Source organism: Vicugna pacos, unplaced genomic scaffold, assembly GCF_048564905.1.
Source record: "Vicugna pacos unplaced genomic scaffold, VicPac4 scaffold_5, whole genome shotgun sequence".
In the NCBI taxonomy this organism is placed as follows: Eukaryota; Metazoa; Chordata; class Mammalia; order Artiodactyla; family Camelidae; genus Vicugna; species Vicugna pacos.
The window spans coordinates 1,577,020-1,594,315 of record NW_027328726.1 but is presented as its reverse complement, the minus strand read 5'-3'; positions in this window follow the sequence as shown (position 1 = coordinate 1,594,315).

The window sequence follows — 17,296 nt, the reverse complement described above, 5'->3', positions numbered from 1 at the left end:
AAAACCAAATGTCAAGGGATTGGTCTCGTGAAAAGAGCCATGTCTTGATTGTGACGAGCAGCGTTCGAGGTGAAACTTTTTGCCTCCCTAGGTTTACCCCGAATCCTTGAAGTTCCTGTGGGTTACCTCTGCCATGAAATGTGTCAGCCAGAAAAATAAAATAAAATAAAATAAAATAAAATAAAATAAAATAAAATAAAGAGTCTGGGAGCGATGGCTGGCTCGGTCTCAAGTCTCAGGAAGTGTTCACATCCCAAGCAGTCCTGGGGGGTAGTGTGTGTGTTGGGGGGGGGGGGGGCGGAGGCGGCCCGTCTCTGAAAAATTGGTGCCTCCTCCACGTAGTTTTTGGTCCCTTGCAACTGGAGCGTCTGGCGACATCCCTGGAATGTTTAGATCGTTTCCAAAGAAGATGAGATACGGAAGCGTTCGTTCCTGGCTCCATGAGTCGAAGGGGACGTGCTTTGATATCCTTCTGATAGGAAAGACTCGAGATCTGTCAGTGTGTTGGCCGACATGACTGGTATACCTTCGGAGGACGGATGGACCGACAGACAGACAGACAGACAGACAGACCGGAATACATACATACTTACTTACTTACATACGTACGTACGTACATACATACATACGTATGTGCATACATACATATATACATACAAGTAAAATAAAATAAAATAAAATAAAATAAAATAAAATAAAAGGATGCTGTGAGGAGAAAGTGTCTGTTTCTGGCTAGGACCAAATCGTGTCCGTACGTGGACCGGTTGGGAAAGACTGGTGTCCCAGATGGTTCACCGTGACTTCCTCGTGAACATTTGCTGTGACCGATTCGGGCTTGCTTCGGAATAGTCACGGTCTCCGGAATAGTCACGGTCTCGTTCTGAGGAACGTCTCCTGGAAAGCATGTGGAGACCATCTTCGTCTGCCGTCCTTAGGAAACGTTCCAGCAGAGCGGGTGTCCGAGAGCCTCTAGGGGCGATGGCTATGCTTAATGGACGTCTGTCCATCTTCAGGCCGAATTTCGTGGAAGCATGCTGATCTGGCCAGCTGACAAGTCTGAATGGGGGTGATTTTTGGTAGAAATGCGCGTCCTTGGAGAGACCAGGGGAAGGGGAGCATGTCTCAGTGGAAACTCTCGTACAGCGTGATAGAGATGAGAATGCGGTTCTGTGTCATCATCTTTGCGTGCTTCCCGCCACCCTCCCCCTCCCCACCCCGCCCCGCCTTCCACTGATACGCTGGGCCACGTCACGCGTGCTTCGAGTTTTCTCCGATAGTTGGCCAACGCTCTTCCGACTCCCGTTGCCCATGGTTCTCCCGCTTTGGACTTGGCATCCTCGAGAACCAAAGCCGCCCTTTCCCTGAAGCCCCGCCGAGCCGGACTGAGCAGCTGGACATCTGCTGGAGAGAGATCACTGCCGTGTCCCCTCTCGAGACCCTCCTCCTGCCCATTGCTGTGGAGGCCGCTTGGAAAGTGGACCTGAACCCGCATGCGTTTTTCAGGCCGCCCGAGCCTCTTCGAGCCCGACGCCTAGACATCTTCCTGAGTGGTGGCGCTCCGGACTCACACCCGGGGTTTCTCGTTGGCTTCGGCCACGGACCTTTGTCTTCCTGGAACGAAAGACCAGACCGGTTTCATCAGGTGGAACCACCTGCCTGGTGGCGGGACAGTCGTGGAGCCCTATGGACCACCCCGAAATGTATGTGCAGCCCAAGGGTGATCTCTCCAGCTGAACAACCATCGAGGCCCAAAAGGACCCCCCCCCCCCCGCCCCCGCCCCGGGAAGAAAGAAACTTTGACCTTGACCCTTAGCTGCCCGAATGAGAATTTGGATCGGGGTTGGGTAGGGTGATGGAGATCTCCCTTGGCCCAGTTCCCGTGCGCAGGACTTTCAATGACTGTGTCTTCCTGAAAGGACACCCGCCCCCTGACCACGCTGTCTCGTCATCAGTTTGTTTCCACGAGGGATGAAGTGTCATTGTGTGCACGGCAAAGTTGGCCGCTGCCTGTTCGGTCCGCCATCGCTCCGTAAAGGACCGAGGAAGTGTGCGTTGTGACCAGTGACAGATTTCGGAGCCCGTGGGTGGTGGACGGGTGTGTATCTGTTATCCAGGTCACGCGCGACGCGGTGTGTCGTGGTGTGGCCCGCCCGGCCACCCCACCTCCCTTCCCCCATGGAAAATCAAGAGAGAGTATTGCCCGAGACAGACGAAAGTGCAGCCACGAAACCTAAAAGGATGACCCTGGATGTCAACTTGGAGGTGGCTAGGAGACGGCTGAGCATGCATAGGACCACACTGCCACCGTGTGGGATGCTGCACATGTGTCGCCGTCGTGGTTTTCAGCTCCTCCACCTATTGCCCTCACCTACATCCACTCTTTATCTCACTGAACTCTTTTTGAACTCTTTTTTTTTTTTTTGGGAAGACAGTGAGAATTTTCTCTCTCTCTCTCTCTCTCTCCCTCCCTCCCTCCCTCCCTCCCTCCCTCCCCCCCCCCCTCTCTCTCTCTCTCTCTCTCTCTCTCTCTCTCTCTCTCTCCTACTCTCTCTCATAATTGACCTGACAATAGGATGTCAGTTTTCACGTGTCCAACATAGCGATTCGGGATTCTTCCATGTTCCACGATGATCACCGCGATGAGTCTGGTTACGGATCCGTCACCGGACAGCGTCATGACAATAGTATGGATTGACTCGACTCGCCCTGCTGTCCATGACATCCCGTGATTAATGTATTTAAGAATTGGAGATAACTGGAAGCTTGTACTTATTCCTCTCCCTCACCCATTGCACTCATTGATCCTTCTTGGTATCCATGAGTCTGTTTCAGCTTCCTTGCATGTGTTCCTGCGTATTGTCTTGGGGATTCTGCCTCGAAGTGACAACATCCCTCTTGGACTTAGGTCACTTGGTTAACATCATCCCCTCAAGGTGTAGGTCTCTCCAGACCACGTGACACTGTCCATTCGTCCATCCGCGGGCCCTTAGTGGAACTGCCGGGTCTTCCAGGAGTTTCCTGTGGGATGTTTTGAGGGACTTCTGTCCTGTATTCCCTAATGGCTTTCCTCCACCTCCGTTTTGCCCTCTCCCCCTCGCCCCCACTGCCAACCCCTGTTCCGTGTTGCCTTCTGTCTTCTGTCGGAGAGCGGATTCTGTCAGGTATGAGTCCATAGCTCTGTGTCCGCCCGCCAGCCCGCCCACCCGGCCCCATCGAACGGTGGTCTCTATCACATGTTCCGTCAGAAGCAGGCACTTTCTGCTTGTTTTTGGAACTTGCTGTCGTGATTCCAGGTTCTGGGCCTGTCTGGATATCTCTTAAAAACAGAAATGCGTGCGTTTTCCCCCTTTTTAAATTGTTTTTGCTTACTTATTTGTTTATTTACTTGCTTACTTATTTACATATATTTATTTATTTAGGCTTTTTTGTTGTTGTTGTTCTTGTTGCTGTTGTTGTTTTTGGTTGTTGTTTGCTTATTCGGGGAGGGGAGGTAATTCGTTTCTTTTGCTGGTTTGTTGCCTGACTTAGTGATTGCCTGACTCACCGACTTCCTTATTTGCTTGAACGGAGGTCCTGAAGGTCGAACCCTGGACCTTGCGCGTGCTGGACAGGCACTCTGCCGCTGAGTTCTACACACCATCCTCCCCCGCCCCCGCCCCTTCCCCATTTGGATACAAAATAATTTTTTTTTCCTTTTAAACTGAAAAAGTCAGTTTGGGTCTCCTGCCCGTGTTTCATCATTGGTTTGTTGGCTTCTAGGAGGTGGAGTTGACCGAGTTCTTGGACTGTTTAGGAGAGGAACCCCTGATGGGCTGTGGTGGTGCTTTTTCTACATTTTTGTTTGTTTGTTTGTTTGTTGTTGTTGTTGTTTTTTGTTAAAACCCCAGAGAAAGTTCTACAACTTGATTTCCCTTTGGTGGTGGGTTTTGTCGTTTGTTTTCATGTTTTTTTTTTTTTTCCACATGGGGCTACAGTTTCCCTGTCCACGTGTGACTGTGTGTCAAACACACACACCGACACACACACACAGACACAGACACGGGCACACATGCACACACAGACACGCGGATGCCCATGCACAGTGTTGTTCTGTGTAGATGCACTGAACCTCGATTTACCGAGCGGGTGGCTATCGACTCGCCCCCCCCCCCACAACCGCCGCCCGCATTTTTTTGTTTTTCCTCCTCCTCCCTGTGGTTGTGGTCAGCCGTGCTGACGTCCGTGTTCTCACGACCGACCGCGAGTGCGTTTTCCCCACGCGCCCATTTGTTGTCTTTGGGCTTTGTCGCGATCTGTGCCGAGATCGATTTTTCTTTCCACTTCGATGGGGTTGACGGTCTTCATCCTTTCTTTTCTAGCTTCTGGGCTTTGCCTGTCTGCTTTCAAAAGACCTCCTGCATTCGAGAGGACGGACTCCAAAGCCGATTCCTGCGTTGTTCTCGGAGCGCTCGCCTGGTTTCGGTTTGCCAGCCCCCGCCTTCCCTCCCTGTTTCCCTCCTCCCCTTCCCACCCCCCCCCCCCGCCGCCGGGAACCCGGGATCTCGTCCTGGTCGCTCTGGGCCACCCGCCGGCGTGTCCGTGTGATCTCCCCCGCCCGGGGAATCGCGTGGGGAGCGCGTCCCCTTCGCGGCAGCCGCCCGCCCGGCCGGCCGTGTCTTGCCAAACCCCGGCTCCCTCCGTCCTCCCCGCCCTGATCTGCTGCCGGGGTGGGTCGCGTCGCGTCGCGTCGCGTCTCCTCATGCCGCCGTGCCGTGCCGTGCCGTGCCGTGACGAGGGTGAGCGGGCTCCGAGGCGGACGCCACGGGGTCGCGCCGGCCGGCCGCCCGGCGCCTCAGCCCGGGACGGGCTCGGGCGTTTGGGCGGCCGGCGGTCGGGATCGGTTCCGGGGACGTTGGCGACGGCTGTCGGGCGCCATCTGGCTGCCGCTCTTGAGATCGTCCCTCTTCTCCCGAGCGTCGGCGACCTCGGCAAGGGATGGGGCTCGGCGGCGGGGCCCGAGGCAGACTTCGGGGAGGCTGGCGACACCGGCGGTGACAGTCCCCGTGGCGCTGAGCCGCGGGCGTGTCCTGCTCTCGGCGCAGATTGGACTCGCAGGCTGATGAGGGGGTGGCTGCCGCCGCGCTCCCGGGATCTCGTGTGTAGGGCGAAGCCGTGTGGCCTGGCCTGGTCGACCAGCATCCGCCTGTGCCCCTGCAGCCGCGGGGACCGACCCGAGCCGATCGGACACGGCCTGCGCCGTGCCGCCGCGGGGGAAAGGGACGGGGTGTCCCGCGCCCGGGCCGCCGGCGGCTAGGTGGTCCGGCCCTCGTCTGTGTCCCTTGGACGACTGCTCCCGAGGCGAGGAGCGGCCCGGGCCCAGTGCGGTGAGGCCGGGGACGGGCGCGCTGGGGTTCCCGGTCGTCGGAGGCGCCTCCTTGGATGAAATGTTTTCTGAGTCCCGATGGACCCGGAGACGTGGCTGGGCCGGCCCCTGTTGGCGCGGGAGGCCAGGGAGGGCGCCCCCCGGCCCGTAAGTCTGCCCGCGTGGGTTCCGGTGGCATTTGAGGGACAGAGACTTCATCCGGACTCGGGGACCGGCACGGGGGCGTCCTGCGAGGGATGTGGGGGAGGCAGGCTTTCCCCGGCCCGGTGCTCGGGAGCGGTCCCTCGTGGGGGGCCCTCTCCTCGGAGGCGCCTCTGTGGCATCTCCCCGAGTCCCCGACCACGCGGGCGAGAAACGGGCAGGGCGTCCCCGGCCCGATCCCGTCTCCCTCTCGTCCCTTCCCATTCCCACTGCTCCTCCTCCTCCTCCTCCTCCTCCTCCTCCTCCTCCTCCTCCTCCTCCTCCTCCTCCTCCTCCTCCTCCTCCTCCTCCTCCTCCTCCTCCTCAACCCCTCCCCCTCCCCCCCCGGTCGATCAGATGGCCCCCGAGAGCTTCGGGGCTGCCATTTATGGGGGTAGGGCTGGGGGCAGGTGGCCGGACCGAGGTCCCGGGGGCCCCCCTGCAAATCGTGGACCCGACCCGTTTCCGGGCGCTGTCATTTTTTCTGTCGTGTTGGGCATTTTCTGCCAGCAGATAGGTGCTGACACGGTCTTTCTCGGTGTCTTGTCACCGAGTGTTGGGTCTCCGGACGCGTGTGGGGCTCTTGGGCTTTGTCTCTGCGTGAGCCCTGGCCTGGTAGAAGCCGACTCTGCTTCTGACACTTGAGCCGCCCGCTCGGGCCTGCGCGCCGGCTCTCGTGTGTGCGTCCGGCTGACGTGGCCCGTGGTGCCGCCTCCGGTCTCTGGTGGCCCGAGGGCGGTGGGGTGAGGTGGCGGCGTGGGTCTTTTTACCCCGTGCGCTCCCTGCCGCAGGCACCCGGTGGTGGCCGGCACGACCCCACCCTCACAGGCTCCGTGCCGCGTGTCAGGCATTCTCCGCCTGGGGTCGTTGGCCACTCTCCTCGTAGAGGAACGAGGAGTGGGTGGCGCCTGGCGAGGCTGAAGCAGGCCCTCCTCTGGTGGTTGTCCTCGCCGGGCCCTCCCCTCTGGCTCTGGGGCTTCCCTGCCCCATGGCTCGCTCGCTCGCTCGCTCACCTGACCGATGTGGTGACGTCATGCTCTCCCGGGCCGGGCCTAAGCCGCGCCAGACGAGGGACGGGACGTTCATGGTGAACGTGGCCTCTCTTCTCGTTCTGCCTGCGGGCCCCTCGCCTCTCCTCCACCGCCCGTGGGTGGCGGGGGCAAGGAAGGGGTGCGGACTCCGGCCCGACCTCGGTCTCCCGTGCCTCGTGGTGTCGGCGGGGCCGGGGTCTTGTGACGCGGCAGACACCTCTCGCCTCCTCGCCTGCTCGGCGTCTTGTCTCGCGAGCGGCCCTCCCCCGCGGGGGGGGAGGGCTGCCCCCGCCGCCACGCCACGTATCCCCTCGCCGGGGTGCGAGCGTGTCTCGCCTTGGCCCTCTGTGGTGCCCCTGGAGCGCTCCAGGTTGTCCCTCAGGTGCCCGAGGCCGAGCGGTGGCATCGCTTCCCGTCCCCAGCGAGTCCTCTCGGGTAACCCCTGCGGTGGTCGTGTGTCCCGAGCCACTCTCTTGAGCAGTGGTGGGGAGGGGTCGAGACGGTAAGCGAGGCGTGGCCGCTCCCCACCCTCGGTGGGGCCGGGGCCGCCTCCTGGTCGTCGTCCTCACCCTGTACCGGGGGGGACTGACGTGGCCGGGCGCACGCCGGGTGGGTCCCCCCTCTGCGGGGCTCGCGCCCGGGCGTGGGAGCGAACGTGGTGGGGCCGGGTGAGGTGCCGGTGGGGGCGGGCGCCTGTCTCGTCCCCACGCGGTCTTGGGTGCGTCTCCTCGCGAGGCGGCACGGGCTTTCCCCGGTCCCGACCGCGAACGCTCGCTTTTCGGCCCGCTGCTTACCCTTGCCGCAGGCCCCTCCTGCCCAGCCGAGCGCTGACGTCCACCTCGGCGGACTTCCGTAGGCCTGAAGGGGGCCCCCGCTGGGTAGGGGGCGATGCGCCCTCGGTGAGAAAGCCTTCTCTAGCGATCTGAGAGGGGAGCCTTGGGGGGGTACCGGACAACCCCCAGCCGCCGCTCCTCCATCCAGAGCGTGCAGTCGCCACGGGGAGCGACTGCCGCAGCGTGTGGGCAGGGCCCCGCCGCTTTGGCGTGTGGGTTGCGCCGGCCCCGCGGTGGGGCCGTGTGCTGCTCTTTGCCTGCTGTGGCCCGCGCCTCCCCCCTCCGAGTCGGGGGAGGGTTCTGCCGGGCCGGGCCGGGCCCGGCGTCTGGCGCGGGGCCGTGCGAGCGCGCGTGTGTGCGCGCGGGCTTTGCCTCCCCGGTGCGTGCCGTGGGGGGAGGGGCAAGGCGGTCCACCCCGACTTCGCCCCCCGTTGTCTCCCCGCCGCGAGGAGCCACCCCACCTGTCCCGGTCCCGAGCCGCAGCCACCGGTGGCGGTGCGTGGGCTACGGGTCGGGCCGCCTCGCTCGGGAGCGTTTCCCCGGGCCGCGAGGCCTGGGGGCGAGCCAGACGAAGCAGGATGATGTGGGTGGTGGACGGACAGACCAGACAGACAGACGGACGAGTGAGCGAGCGGAAGGGGCTGCCCTCTGCAGTGGGGGTTAGCCTGCTGCGCGTGAGTCCCGGCGGCGGGGCCGGGGTGTGGGAGGAACCGCCGAGGGTTGGCTGAGGCCGGCCGGCGTCCTGGGCGTCGCGGGGCCGCCCCCACGTGTGGGGGTGGTGGGATCCTGCGCTTGTTTCCCCGGCGGCCCGGTCGTGTCTTGGGATTTCCCTTTCCCTGGGCTGGTGCCCGCCCACACCCCCGACCCCTGCGGCCGTCGCTCTTGTGCGCGAACGGCCCCTCCTCGTCGTCGCCGGCCCTCCCCTGCCCGGACCGATGGCCACCCGCGCCGAGCCTTTTCCCCCCGACCCACCCCCGTCCTGGGACCAGTACGTGGCCTCGCCGCGTGTGGGTGCTGTCCCTCCCCTGGAGGCGGCCCCGGGTGAGGCGTCGTCGGACCCGACGGGGGGGGGAGGCGGGGTGCTTCGGCACGGCACGAACGTGTTTGTTCTGGGTGTGCGCACGTCGGGGCAGGGCAGCGCCGGCCCGTGCGGCGGGAGAGCCTTGCGGTGGGCCGTTCTGAGGCTCTGCGGTGTCGGGCGAGGGTGGCCCTGAGCCCCCGTGAGGGGGTGCCGTGGGGGTGCCGAGGAGAGAGAGTGCCAGTCGGCGCCGTGGGTGCCGCGGGACCGCCCCCGTGCCGGAGGGCCTGTGGCGGTGAGACCCCGTGTCGCACCCCGGCGGCCGACTCGCGTCTGGGTTTCTGGCGCGGGCCCCTGGCGGTGGCTCCACGGCCCTCCTCTCCCGCTTGCCGGCTTCCAGGCGGCGTCGCCCGTCTGCGGGCGCGCCGGCCGTGTGCCGCTGCCTCCTCGCTCGTCCTGTCCTCTCTCTGTCCGTCCGTCCTTTCCACTTGTCTGCTCCGTCCGTCCGCCCGTCCCCTGGGGCCGCGCCCCGGTGCGTTTCGCTTCCCGGGCCCGCCGCGGCCCGACTCCGTGTCTGCCGCCGCCGCCCGCCCGCCCGCGGGCGTCGTCGCGTGCGGGCGAGGGCCCGTCGTCCCCCGCCGCCACGCCCCGCTCGGCCGCGCTCGCCCGAGTGCGAGTCGGGCCCCGGCTGGCCGTCGTGGACCGGCCGCCGCCGCCGCGCCGCCCCCGGGGGGGCCGGGCCACGCCACGGGCCCGAGCCCCTGTCCGCGCGAGCGCGAGCGCGCGTCGGTCGGCTTCGATGTGACCGCCCGGTGGCCCGGCCCCGCCTCCCCGGGCCGCCGACGGGGCCGCGGTGGGGCCGCGTGCGCCCTCGCCCCTCCGCGCCGGCCGCGGTGCGCTGTCTGCGTCCCCGGTCCCGGGGCCCGTGGCGGTCGGCACCCCCTCGCCGCGGTGGCGTCGCGGGGGGCCTTCGGGGCCGGCTCCGTCCTCCGCCACCTCCCCTCGCGCCCGCGCCCGCGGCCTCGCTCGCGTCTCGCGCGCCCCGCGTCCGGCACGGCCGGTCCCGTTCGCGCCGCGCCGCGCCGCGCCGCGTGCCCACCCCACCCCGGGGCGTGCGCGTGCGTGCGTGCGCGCGCGCGCGCGCGGTCTCGCCTACCTCGCCTACCTGGTTGATCCTGCCAGTAGCATATGCTTGTCTCAAAGATTAAGCCATGCATGTCTAAGTACGCACGGCCGGTACAGTGAAACTGCGAATGGCTCATTAAATCAGTTATGGTTCCTTTGGTCGCTCGCTCCTCTCCTACTTGGATAACTGTGGTAATTCTAGAGCTAATACATGCCGACGGGCGCTGACCCCCTTCGCGGGGGGGATGCGTGCATTTATCAGATCAAAACCAACCCGGTCAGCCTCCCCCCGGCCCCGGCCGGGGGGCGGGCGCCGGCGGCTTTGGTGACTCTAGATAACCTCGGGCCGATCGCACGCCCCCCGTGGCGGCGACGACCCATTCGAACGTCTGCCCTATCAACTTTCGATGGTAGTCGCCGTGCCTACCATGGTGACCACGGGTGACGGGGAATCAGGGTTCGATTCCGGAGAGGGACTGATCTGGCCAGCTGACAAGTCTGAATGGGGGTGATTTTTGGTAGAAATGCGCGTCCTTGGAGAGACCAGGGGAAGGGGAGCATGTCTCAGTGGAAACTCTCGTACAGCGTGATAGAGATGAGAATGCGGTTCTGTGTCATCATCTTTGCGTGCTTCCCGCCACCCTCCCCCTCCCCACCCCGCCCCGCCTTCCACTGATACGCTGGGCCACGTCACGCGTGCTTCGAGTTTTCTCCGATAGTTGGCCAACGCTCTTCCGACTCCCGTTGCCCATGGTTCTCCCGCTTTGGACTTGGCATCCTCGAGAACCAAAGCCGCCCTTTCCCTGAAGCCCCGCCGAGCCGGACTGAGCAGCTGGACATCTGCTGGAGAGAGATCACTGCCGTGCCCCCTCTCGAGACCCTCCTCCTGCCCATTGCTGTGGAGGCCGCTTGGAAAGTGGACCTGAACCCGCATGCGTTTTTCAGGCCGCCCGAGCCTCTTCGAGCCCGACGCCTAGACATCTTCCTGAGTGGTGGCGCTCCGGACTCACACCCGGGGTTTCTCGTTGGCTTCGGCCACGGACCTTTGTCTTCCTGGAACGAAAGACCAGACCGGTTTCATCAGGTGGAACCACCTGCCTGGTGGCGGGACAGTCGTGGAGCCCTATGGACCACCCCGAAATGTATGTGCAGCCCAAGGGTGATCTCTCCAGCTGAACAACCATCGAGGCCCAAAAGGACCCCCCCCCGCCCCCGCCCCGGGAAGAAAGAAACTTTGACCTTGACCCTTAGCTGCCCGAATGAGAATTTGGATCGGGGTTGGGCAGGGTGATGGAGATCTCCCTTGGCCCAGTTCCCGTGCGCAGGACTTTCAATGACTGTGTCTTCCTGAAAGGACACCCGCCCCCTGACCACGCTGTCTCGTCATCAGTTTGTTTCCACGAGGGATGAAGTCTCATTGTGTGCACGGCAAAGTTGGCCGCTGCCTGTTCGGTCCGCCATCGCTCCGTAAAGGACCGAGGAAGTGTGCGTTGTGACCAGTGACAGATTTCGGAGCCCGTGGGTGGTGGACGGGTGTGTATCTGTTATCCAGGTCACGCACGACGCGGTGTGTCGTGGTGTGGCCCGCCCGGCCACCCCACCTCCCTTCCCCCATGGAAAATCAAGAGAGAGTATTGCCCGAGACAGACGAAAGTGCAGCCACGAAACCTAAAAGGATGACCCTGGATGTCAACTTGGAGGTGGCTAGGAGACGGCTGAGCATGCATAGGACCACACTGCCACCGTGTGGGATGCTGCACATGTGTCGCCGTCGTGGTTTTCAGCTCCTCCACCTATTGCCCTCACCTACATCCACTCTTTATCTCACTGAACTCTTTTTGAACTCTTTTTTTTTTTTGGGGGGAAGACAGTGAGAATTTTCTCTCTCTCTCTCTCTCTCTCCCTCCCTCCCTCCCTCCCTCCCTCTCTCTCTCTCTCTCTCTCTCTCTCTCTCTCTCTCTCTCTCTCTCTCTCTCTCTCTCTCTCTCCTACTCTCTCTCATAATTGACCTGACAATAGGATGTCAGTTTTCACGTGTCCAACATAGCGATTCGGGATTCTTCCATGTTCCACGATGATCACCGCGATGAGTCTGGTTACGGATCCGTCACCGGACAGCGTCATGACAATAGTATGGATTGACTCGACTCGCCCTGCTGTCCATGACATCCCGTGATTAATGTATTTAATAATTGGAGATAACTGGAAGCTTGTACTTATTCCTCTCCCTCACCCATTGCACTCATTGATCCTTCTTGGTATCCATGAGTCTGTTTCAGCTTCCTTGCATGTGTTCCTGCGTATTGTCTTGGGGATTCTGCCTCGAAGTGACAACATCCCTCTTGGACTTAGGTCACTTGGTTAACATCATCCCCTCAAGGTGTAGGTCTCTCCAGACCACGTGACACTGTCCATTCGTCCATCCGCGGGCCCTTAGTGGAACTGCCGGGTCTTCCAGGAGTTTCCTGTGGGATGTTTTGAGGGACTTCTGTCCTGTATTCCCTAATGGCTTTCCTCCACCTCCGTTTTGCCCTCTCCCCCTCGCCCCCACTGCCAACCCCTGTTCCGTGTTGCCTTCTGTCTTCTGTCGGAGAGCGGATTCTGTCAGGTATGAGTCCATAGCTCTGTGTCCGCCCGCCAGCCCGCCCACCCGGCCCCATCGAACGGTGGTCTCTATCACATGTTCCGTCAGAAGCAGGCACTTTCTGCTTGTTTTTGGAACTTGCTGTCGTGATTCCAGGTTCTGGGCCTGTCTGGATATCTCTTAAAAACAGAAATGCGTGCGTTTTCCCCCTTTTTAAATTGTTTTTGCTTACTTATTTATTTATTTACTTGCTTACTTATTTACATATATTTATTTATTTAGGCTTTTTTGTTGTTGTTGTTCTTGTTGCTGTTGTTGTTTTTGGTTGTTGTTTGCTTATTCGGGGAGGGGAGGTAATTCGTTTCTTTTGCTGGTTTGTTGCCTGACTTAGTGATTGCCTGACTCACCGACTTCCTTATTTGCTTGAACGGAGGTCCTGAAGGTCGAACCCTGGACCTTGCGCGTGCTGGACAGGCACTCTGCCGCTGAGTTCTACACACCATCCTCCCCCGCCCCCGCCCCTTCCCCATTTGGATACAAAATAATTTTTTTTTCCTTTTAAACTGAAAAAGTCAGTTTGGGTCTCCTGCCCGTGTTTCATCATTGGTTTGTTGGCTTCTAGGAGGTGGAGTTGACCGAGTTCTTGGACTGTTTAGGAGAGGAACCCCTGATGGGCTGTGGTGGTGCTTTTTCTACATTTTTGTTTGTTTGTTTGTTTGTTGTTGTTGTTGTTGTTTTTTGTTAAAACCCCAGAGTAAGTTCTACAACTTGATTTCCCTTTGGTGGTGGGTTTTGTCGTTTGTTTTCATGTTTTTTTTTTTTTCCACATGGGGCTACAGTTTCCCTGTCCACGTGTGACTGTGTGTCAAACACACACACCGACACACACACACAGACACAGACACGGGCACACATGCACACACAGACACGCGGATGCCCATGCACAGTGTTGTTCTGTGTAGATGCACTGAACCTCGATTTACCGAGCGGGTGGCTATCGACTCGCCCCCCCCCCCCAACCGCCGCCCGCATTTTTTTGTTTTTCCTCCTCCTCCCTGTGGTTGTGGTCAGCCGTGCTGACGTCCGTGTTCTCACGACCGACCGCGAGTGCGTTTTCCCCACGCGCCCATTTGTTGTCTTTGGGCTTTGTCGCGATCTGTGCCGAGATCGATTTTTCTTTCCACTTCGATGGGGTTGACGGTCTTCATCCTTTCTTTTCTAGCTTCTGGGCTTTGCCTGTCTGCTTTCAAAAGACCTCCTGCATTCGAGAGGACGGACTCCAAAGCCGATTCCTGCGTTGTTCTCGGAGCGCTCGCCTGGTTTCGGTTTGCCAGCCCCCGCCTTCCCTCCCTGTTTCCCTCCTCCCCTTCCCACCGACCCCACCCCCCCGCCGCCGGGAACCCGGGATCTCGTCCTGGTCGCTCTGGGCCACCCGCCGGCGTGTCCGTGTGATCTCCCCCGCCCGGGGAATCGCGTGGGGAGCGCGTCCCCTTCGCGGCAGCCGCCCGCCCGGCCGGCCGTGTCTTGCCAAACCCCGGCTCCCTCCGTCCTCCCCGCCCTGATCTGCTGCCGGGGTGGGTCGCGTCGCGTCGCGTCGCGTCTCCTCATGCCGCCGTGCCGTGCCGTGCCGTGACGAGGGTGAGCGGGCTCCGAGGCGGACGCCACGGGGTCGCGCCGGCCGGCCGCCCGGCGCCTCAGCCCGGGACGGGCTCGGGCGTTTGGGCGGCCGGCGGTCGGGATCGGTTCCGGGGACGTTGGCGACGGCTGTCGGGCGCCATCTGGCTGCCGCTCTTGAGATCGTCCCTCTTCTCCCGAGCGTCGGCGACCTCGGCAAGGGATGGGGCTCGGCGGCGGGGCCCGAGGCAGACTTCGGGGAGGCTGGCGACACCGGCGGTGACAGTCCCCGTGGCGCTGAGCCGCGGGCGTGTCCTGCTCTCGGCGCAGATTGGACTCGCAGGCTGATGAGGGGGTGGCTGCCGCCGCGCTCCCGGGATCTCGTGTGTAGGGGGAAGCCGTGTGGCCTGGCCTGGTCGACCAGCATCCGCCTGTGCCCCTGCAGCCGCGGGGACCGACCCGAGCCGATCGGACACGGCCTGCGCCGTGCCGCCGCGGGGGAAAGGGACGGGGTGTCCCGCGCCCGGGCCGCCGGCGGCTAGGTGGTCCGGCCCTCGTCTGTGTCCCTTGGACGACTGGTCCCGAGGCGAGGAGCGGCCCGGGCCCAGTGCGGTGAGGCCGGGGACGGGCGCGCTGGGGTTCCCGGTCGTCGGAGGCGCCTCCTTGGATGAAATGTTTTCTGAGTCCCGATGGACCCGGAGACGTGGCTGGGCCGGCCCCTGTTGGCGCGGGAGGCCAGGGAGGGCGCCCCCCGGCCCGTAAGTCTGCCCGCGTGGGTTCCGGTGGCATTTGAGGGACCGAGACTTCATCCGGACTCGGGGACCGGCACGGGGGCGTCCTGCGAGGGATGTGGGGGAGGCAGGCTTTCCCCGGCCCGGTGCTCGGGAGCGGTCCCTCGTGGGGGGCCCTCTCCTCGGAGGCGCCTCTGTGGCATCTCCCCGAGTCCCCGACCACGCGGGCGAGAAACGGGCAGGGCGTCCCCGGCCCGATCCCGTCTCCCTCTCGTCCCTTCCCATTCCCACTGCTCCTCCTCCTCCTCCTCCTCCTCAACCCCTCCCCCTCCCCCCCCCGGTCGATCAGATGGCCCCCGAGAGCTTCGGGGCTGCCATTTATGGGGGTAGGGCTGGGGGCAGGTGGCCGGACCGAGGTCCCGGGGCCCCCCCTGCAAATCGTGGACCCGACCCGTTTCCGGGCGCTGTCATTTTTTCTGTCGTGTTGGGCATTTTCTGCCAGCAGATAGGTGCTGACACGGTCTTTCTCGGTGTCTGTCACCGAGTGTTGGGTCTCCGGACGCGTGTGGGGCTCTTGGGCTTTGTCTCTGCGTGAGCCCTGGCCTGGTAGAAGCCGACTCTGCTTCTGACACTTGAGCCGCCCGCTCGGGCCTGCGCGCCGGCTCTCGTGTGTGCGTCCGGCTGACGTGGCCCGTGGTGCCGCCTCCGGTCTCTGGTGGCCCGAGGGCGGTGGGGTGAGCTGGCGGCGTGGGTCTTTTACCCCGTGCGCTCCCTGCCGCAGGCACCCGGTGGTGGCCGGCACGACCCCACCCTCACAGGCTCCGTGCCGCGTGTCAGGCATTCTCCGCCTGGGGTCGTTGGCCACTCTCCTCGTAGAGGAACGAGGAGTGGGTGGCGCCTGGCGAGGCTGAAGCAGGCCCTCCTCTGGTGGTTGTCCTCGCCGGGCCCTCCCCTCTGGCTCTGGGGCTTCCCTGCCCCATGGCTCGCTCGCTCGCTCGCTCACCTGACCGATGTGGTGACGTCATGCTCTCCCGGGCCGGGCCTAAGCCGCGCCAGACGAGGGACGGGACGTTCATGGTGAACGTGGCCTCTCTTCTCGTTCTGCCTGCGGGCCCCTCGCCTCTCCTCCACCGCCCGTGGGTGGCGGGGGCAAGGAAGGGGTGCGGACTCCGGCCCGACCTCGGTCTCCCGTGCCTCGTGGTGTCGGCGGGGCCGGGGTCTTGTGACGCGGCAGACACCTCTCGCCTCCTCGCCTGCTCGGCGTCTTGTCTCGCGAGCGGCCCTCCCCCGCGGGGGGGAGGGCTGCCCCCGCCGCCACGCCACGTATCCCCTCGCCGGGGTGCGAGCGTGTCTCGCCTTGGCCCTCTGTGGTGCCCCTGGAGCGCTCCAGGTTGTCCCTCAGGTGCCCGAGGCCGAGCGGTGGCATCGCTTCCCGTCCCCAGCGAGTCCTCTCGGGTAACCCCTGCGGTGGTCGTGTGTCCCGAGCCACTCTCTTGAGCAGTGGTGGGGAGGGGTCGAGACGGTAAGCGAGGCGTGGCCGCTCCCCACCCTCGGTGGGGCCGGGGCCGCCTCCTGGTCGTCGTCCTCACCCTGTACCGGGGGGGACTGACGTGGCCGGGCGCACGCCGGGTGGGTCCCCCCTCTGCGGGGCTCGCGCCCGGGCGTGGGAGCGAACGTGGTGGGGCCGGGTGATGTGCCGGTGGGGGCGGGCGCCTGTCTCGTCCCCACGCGGTCTTGGGTGCGTCTCCTCGCGAGGCGGCACGGGCTTTCCCCGGTCCCGACCGCGAACGCTCGCTTTTCGGCCCGCTGCTTACCCTTGCCGCAGGCCCCTCCTGCCCAGCCGAGCGCTGACGTCCACCTCGGCGGACTTCCGTAGGCCTGAAGGGGGCCCCCGCTGGGTAGGGGGCGATGCGCCCTCGGTGAGAAAGCCTTCTCTAGCGACCTGAGAGGGGAGCCTTGGGGGGGGGTACCGGACAACCCCCAGCCGCCGCTCCTCCATCCAGAGCGTGCAGTCGCCACGGGGAGCGACTGCCGCAGCGTGTGGGCAGGGCCCCGCCGCTTTGGCGTGTGGGTTGCGCCGGCCCCGCGGTGGGGCCGTGTGCTGCTCTTTGCCTGCTGTGGCCCGCGCCTCCCCCCTCCGAGTCGGGGGAGGGTTCTGCCGGGCCGGGCCCGGCGTCTGGCGCGGGGCCGTGCGAGCGCGCGTGTGTGTGCGCGCGGGCTTTGCCTCCCCGGTGCGTGCCGTGGGGGGAGGGGCAAGGCGGTCCACCCCGACTTCGCCCCCCGTCGTCTCCCCGCCGCGAGGAGCCACCCCACCTGTCCCGGTCCCGAGCCGCAGCCACCGGTGGCGGTGCGTGGGCTACGGGTCGGGCCGCCTCGCTCGGGAGCGTTTCCCCGGGCCGCGAGGCCTGGGGGCGAGCCAGACGAAGCAGGATGATGTGGGTGGTGGACGGACAGACCAGACAGACAGACGGACGAGTGAGCGAGCGGAAGGGGCTGCCCTCTGGAGTGGGGGTTAGCCTGCTGCGCGTGAGTCCCGGCGGCGGGGCCGGGGTGTGGGAGGAACCGCCGAGGGTTGGCTGAGGCCGGCCGGCGTCCTGGGCGTCGCGGGGCCGCCCCCACGTGTGGGGGTGGTGGGATCCTGCGCTTGTTTCCCCGGCGGCCCGGTCGTGTCTTGGGATTTCCCCTTCCCTGGGCTGGTGCCCGCCCACACCCCCGACCCCTGCGGCCGTCGCTCTTGTGCGCGAGCGGCCCCTCCTCGTCGTCGCCGGCCCTCCCCTGCCCGGACCGATGGCCACCCGCGCCGAGCCTTTTCCGCCCG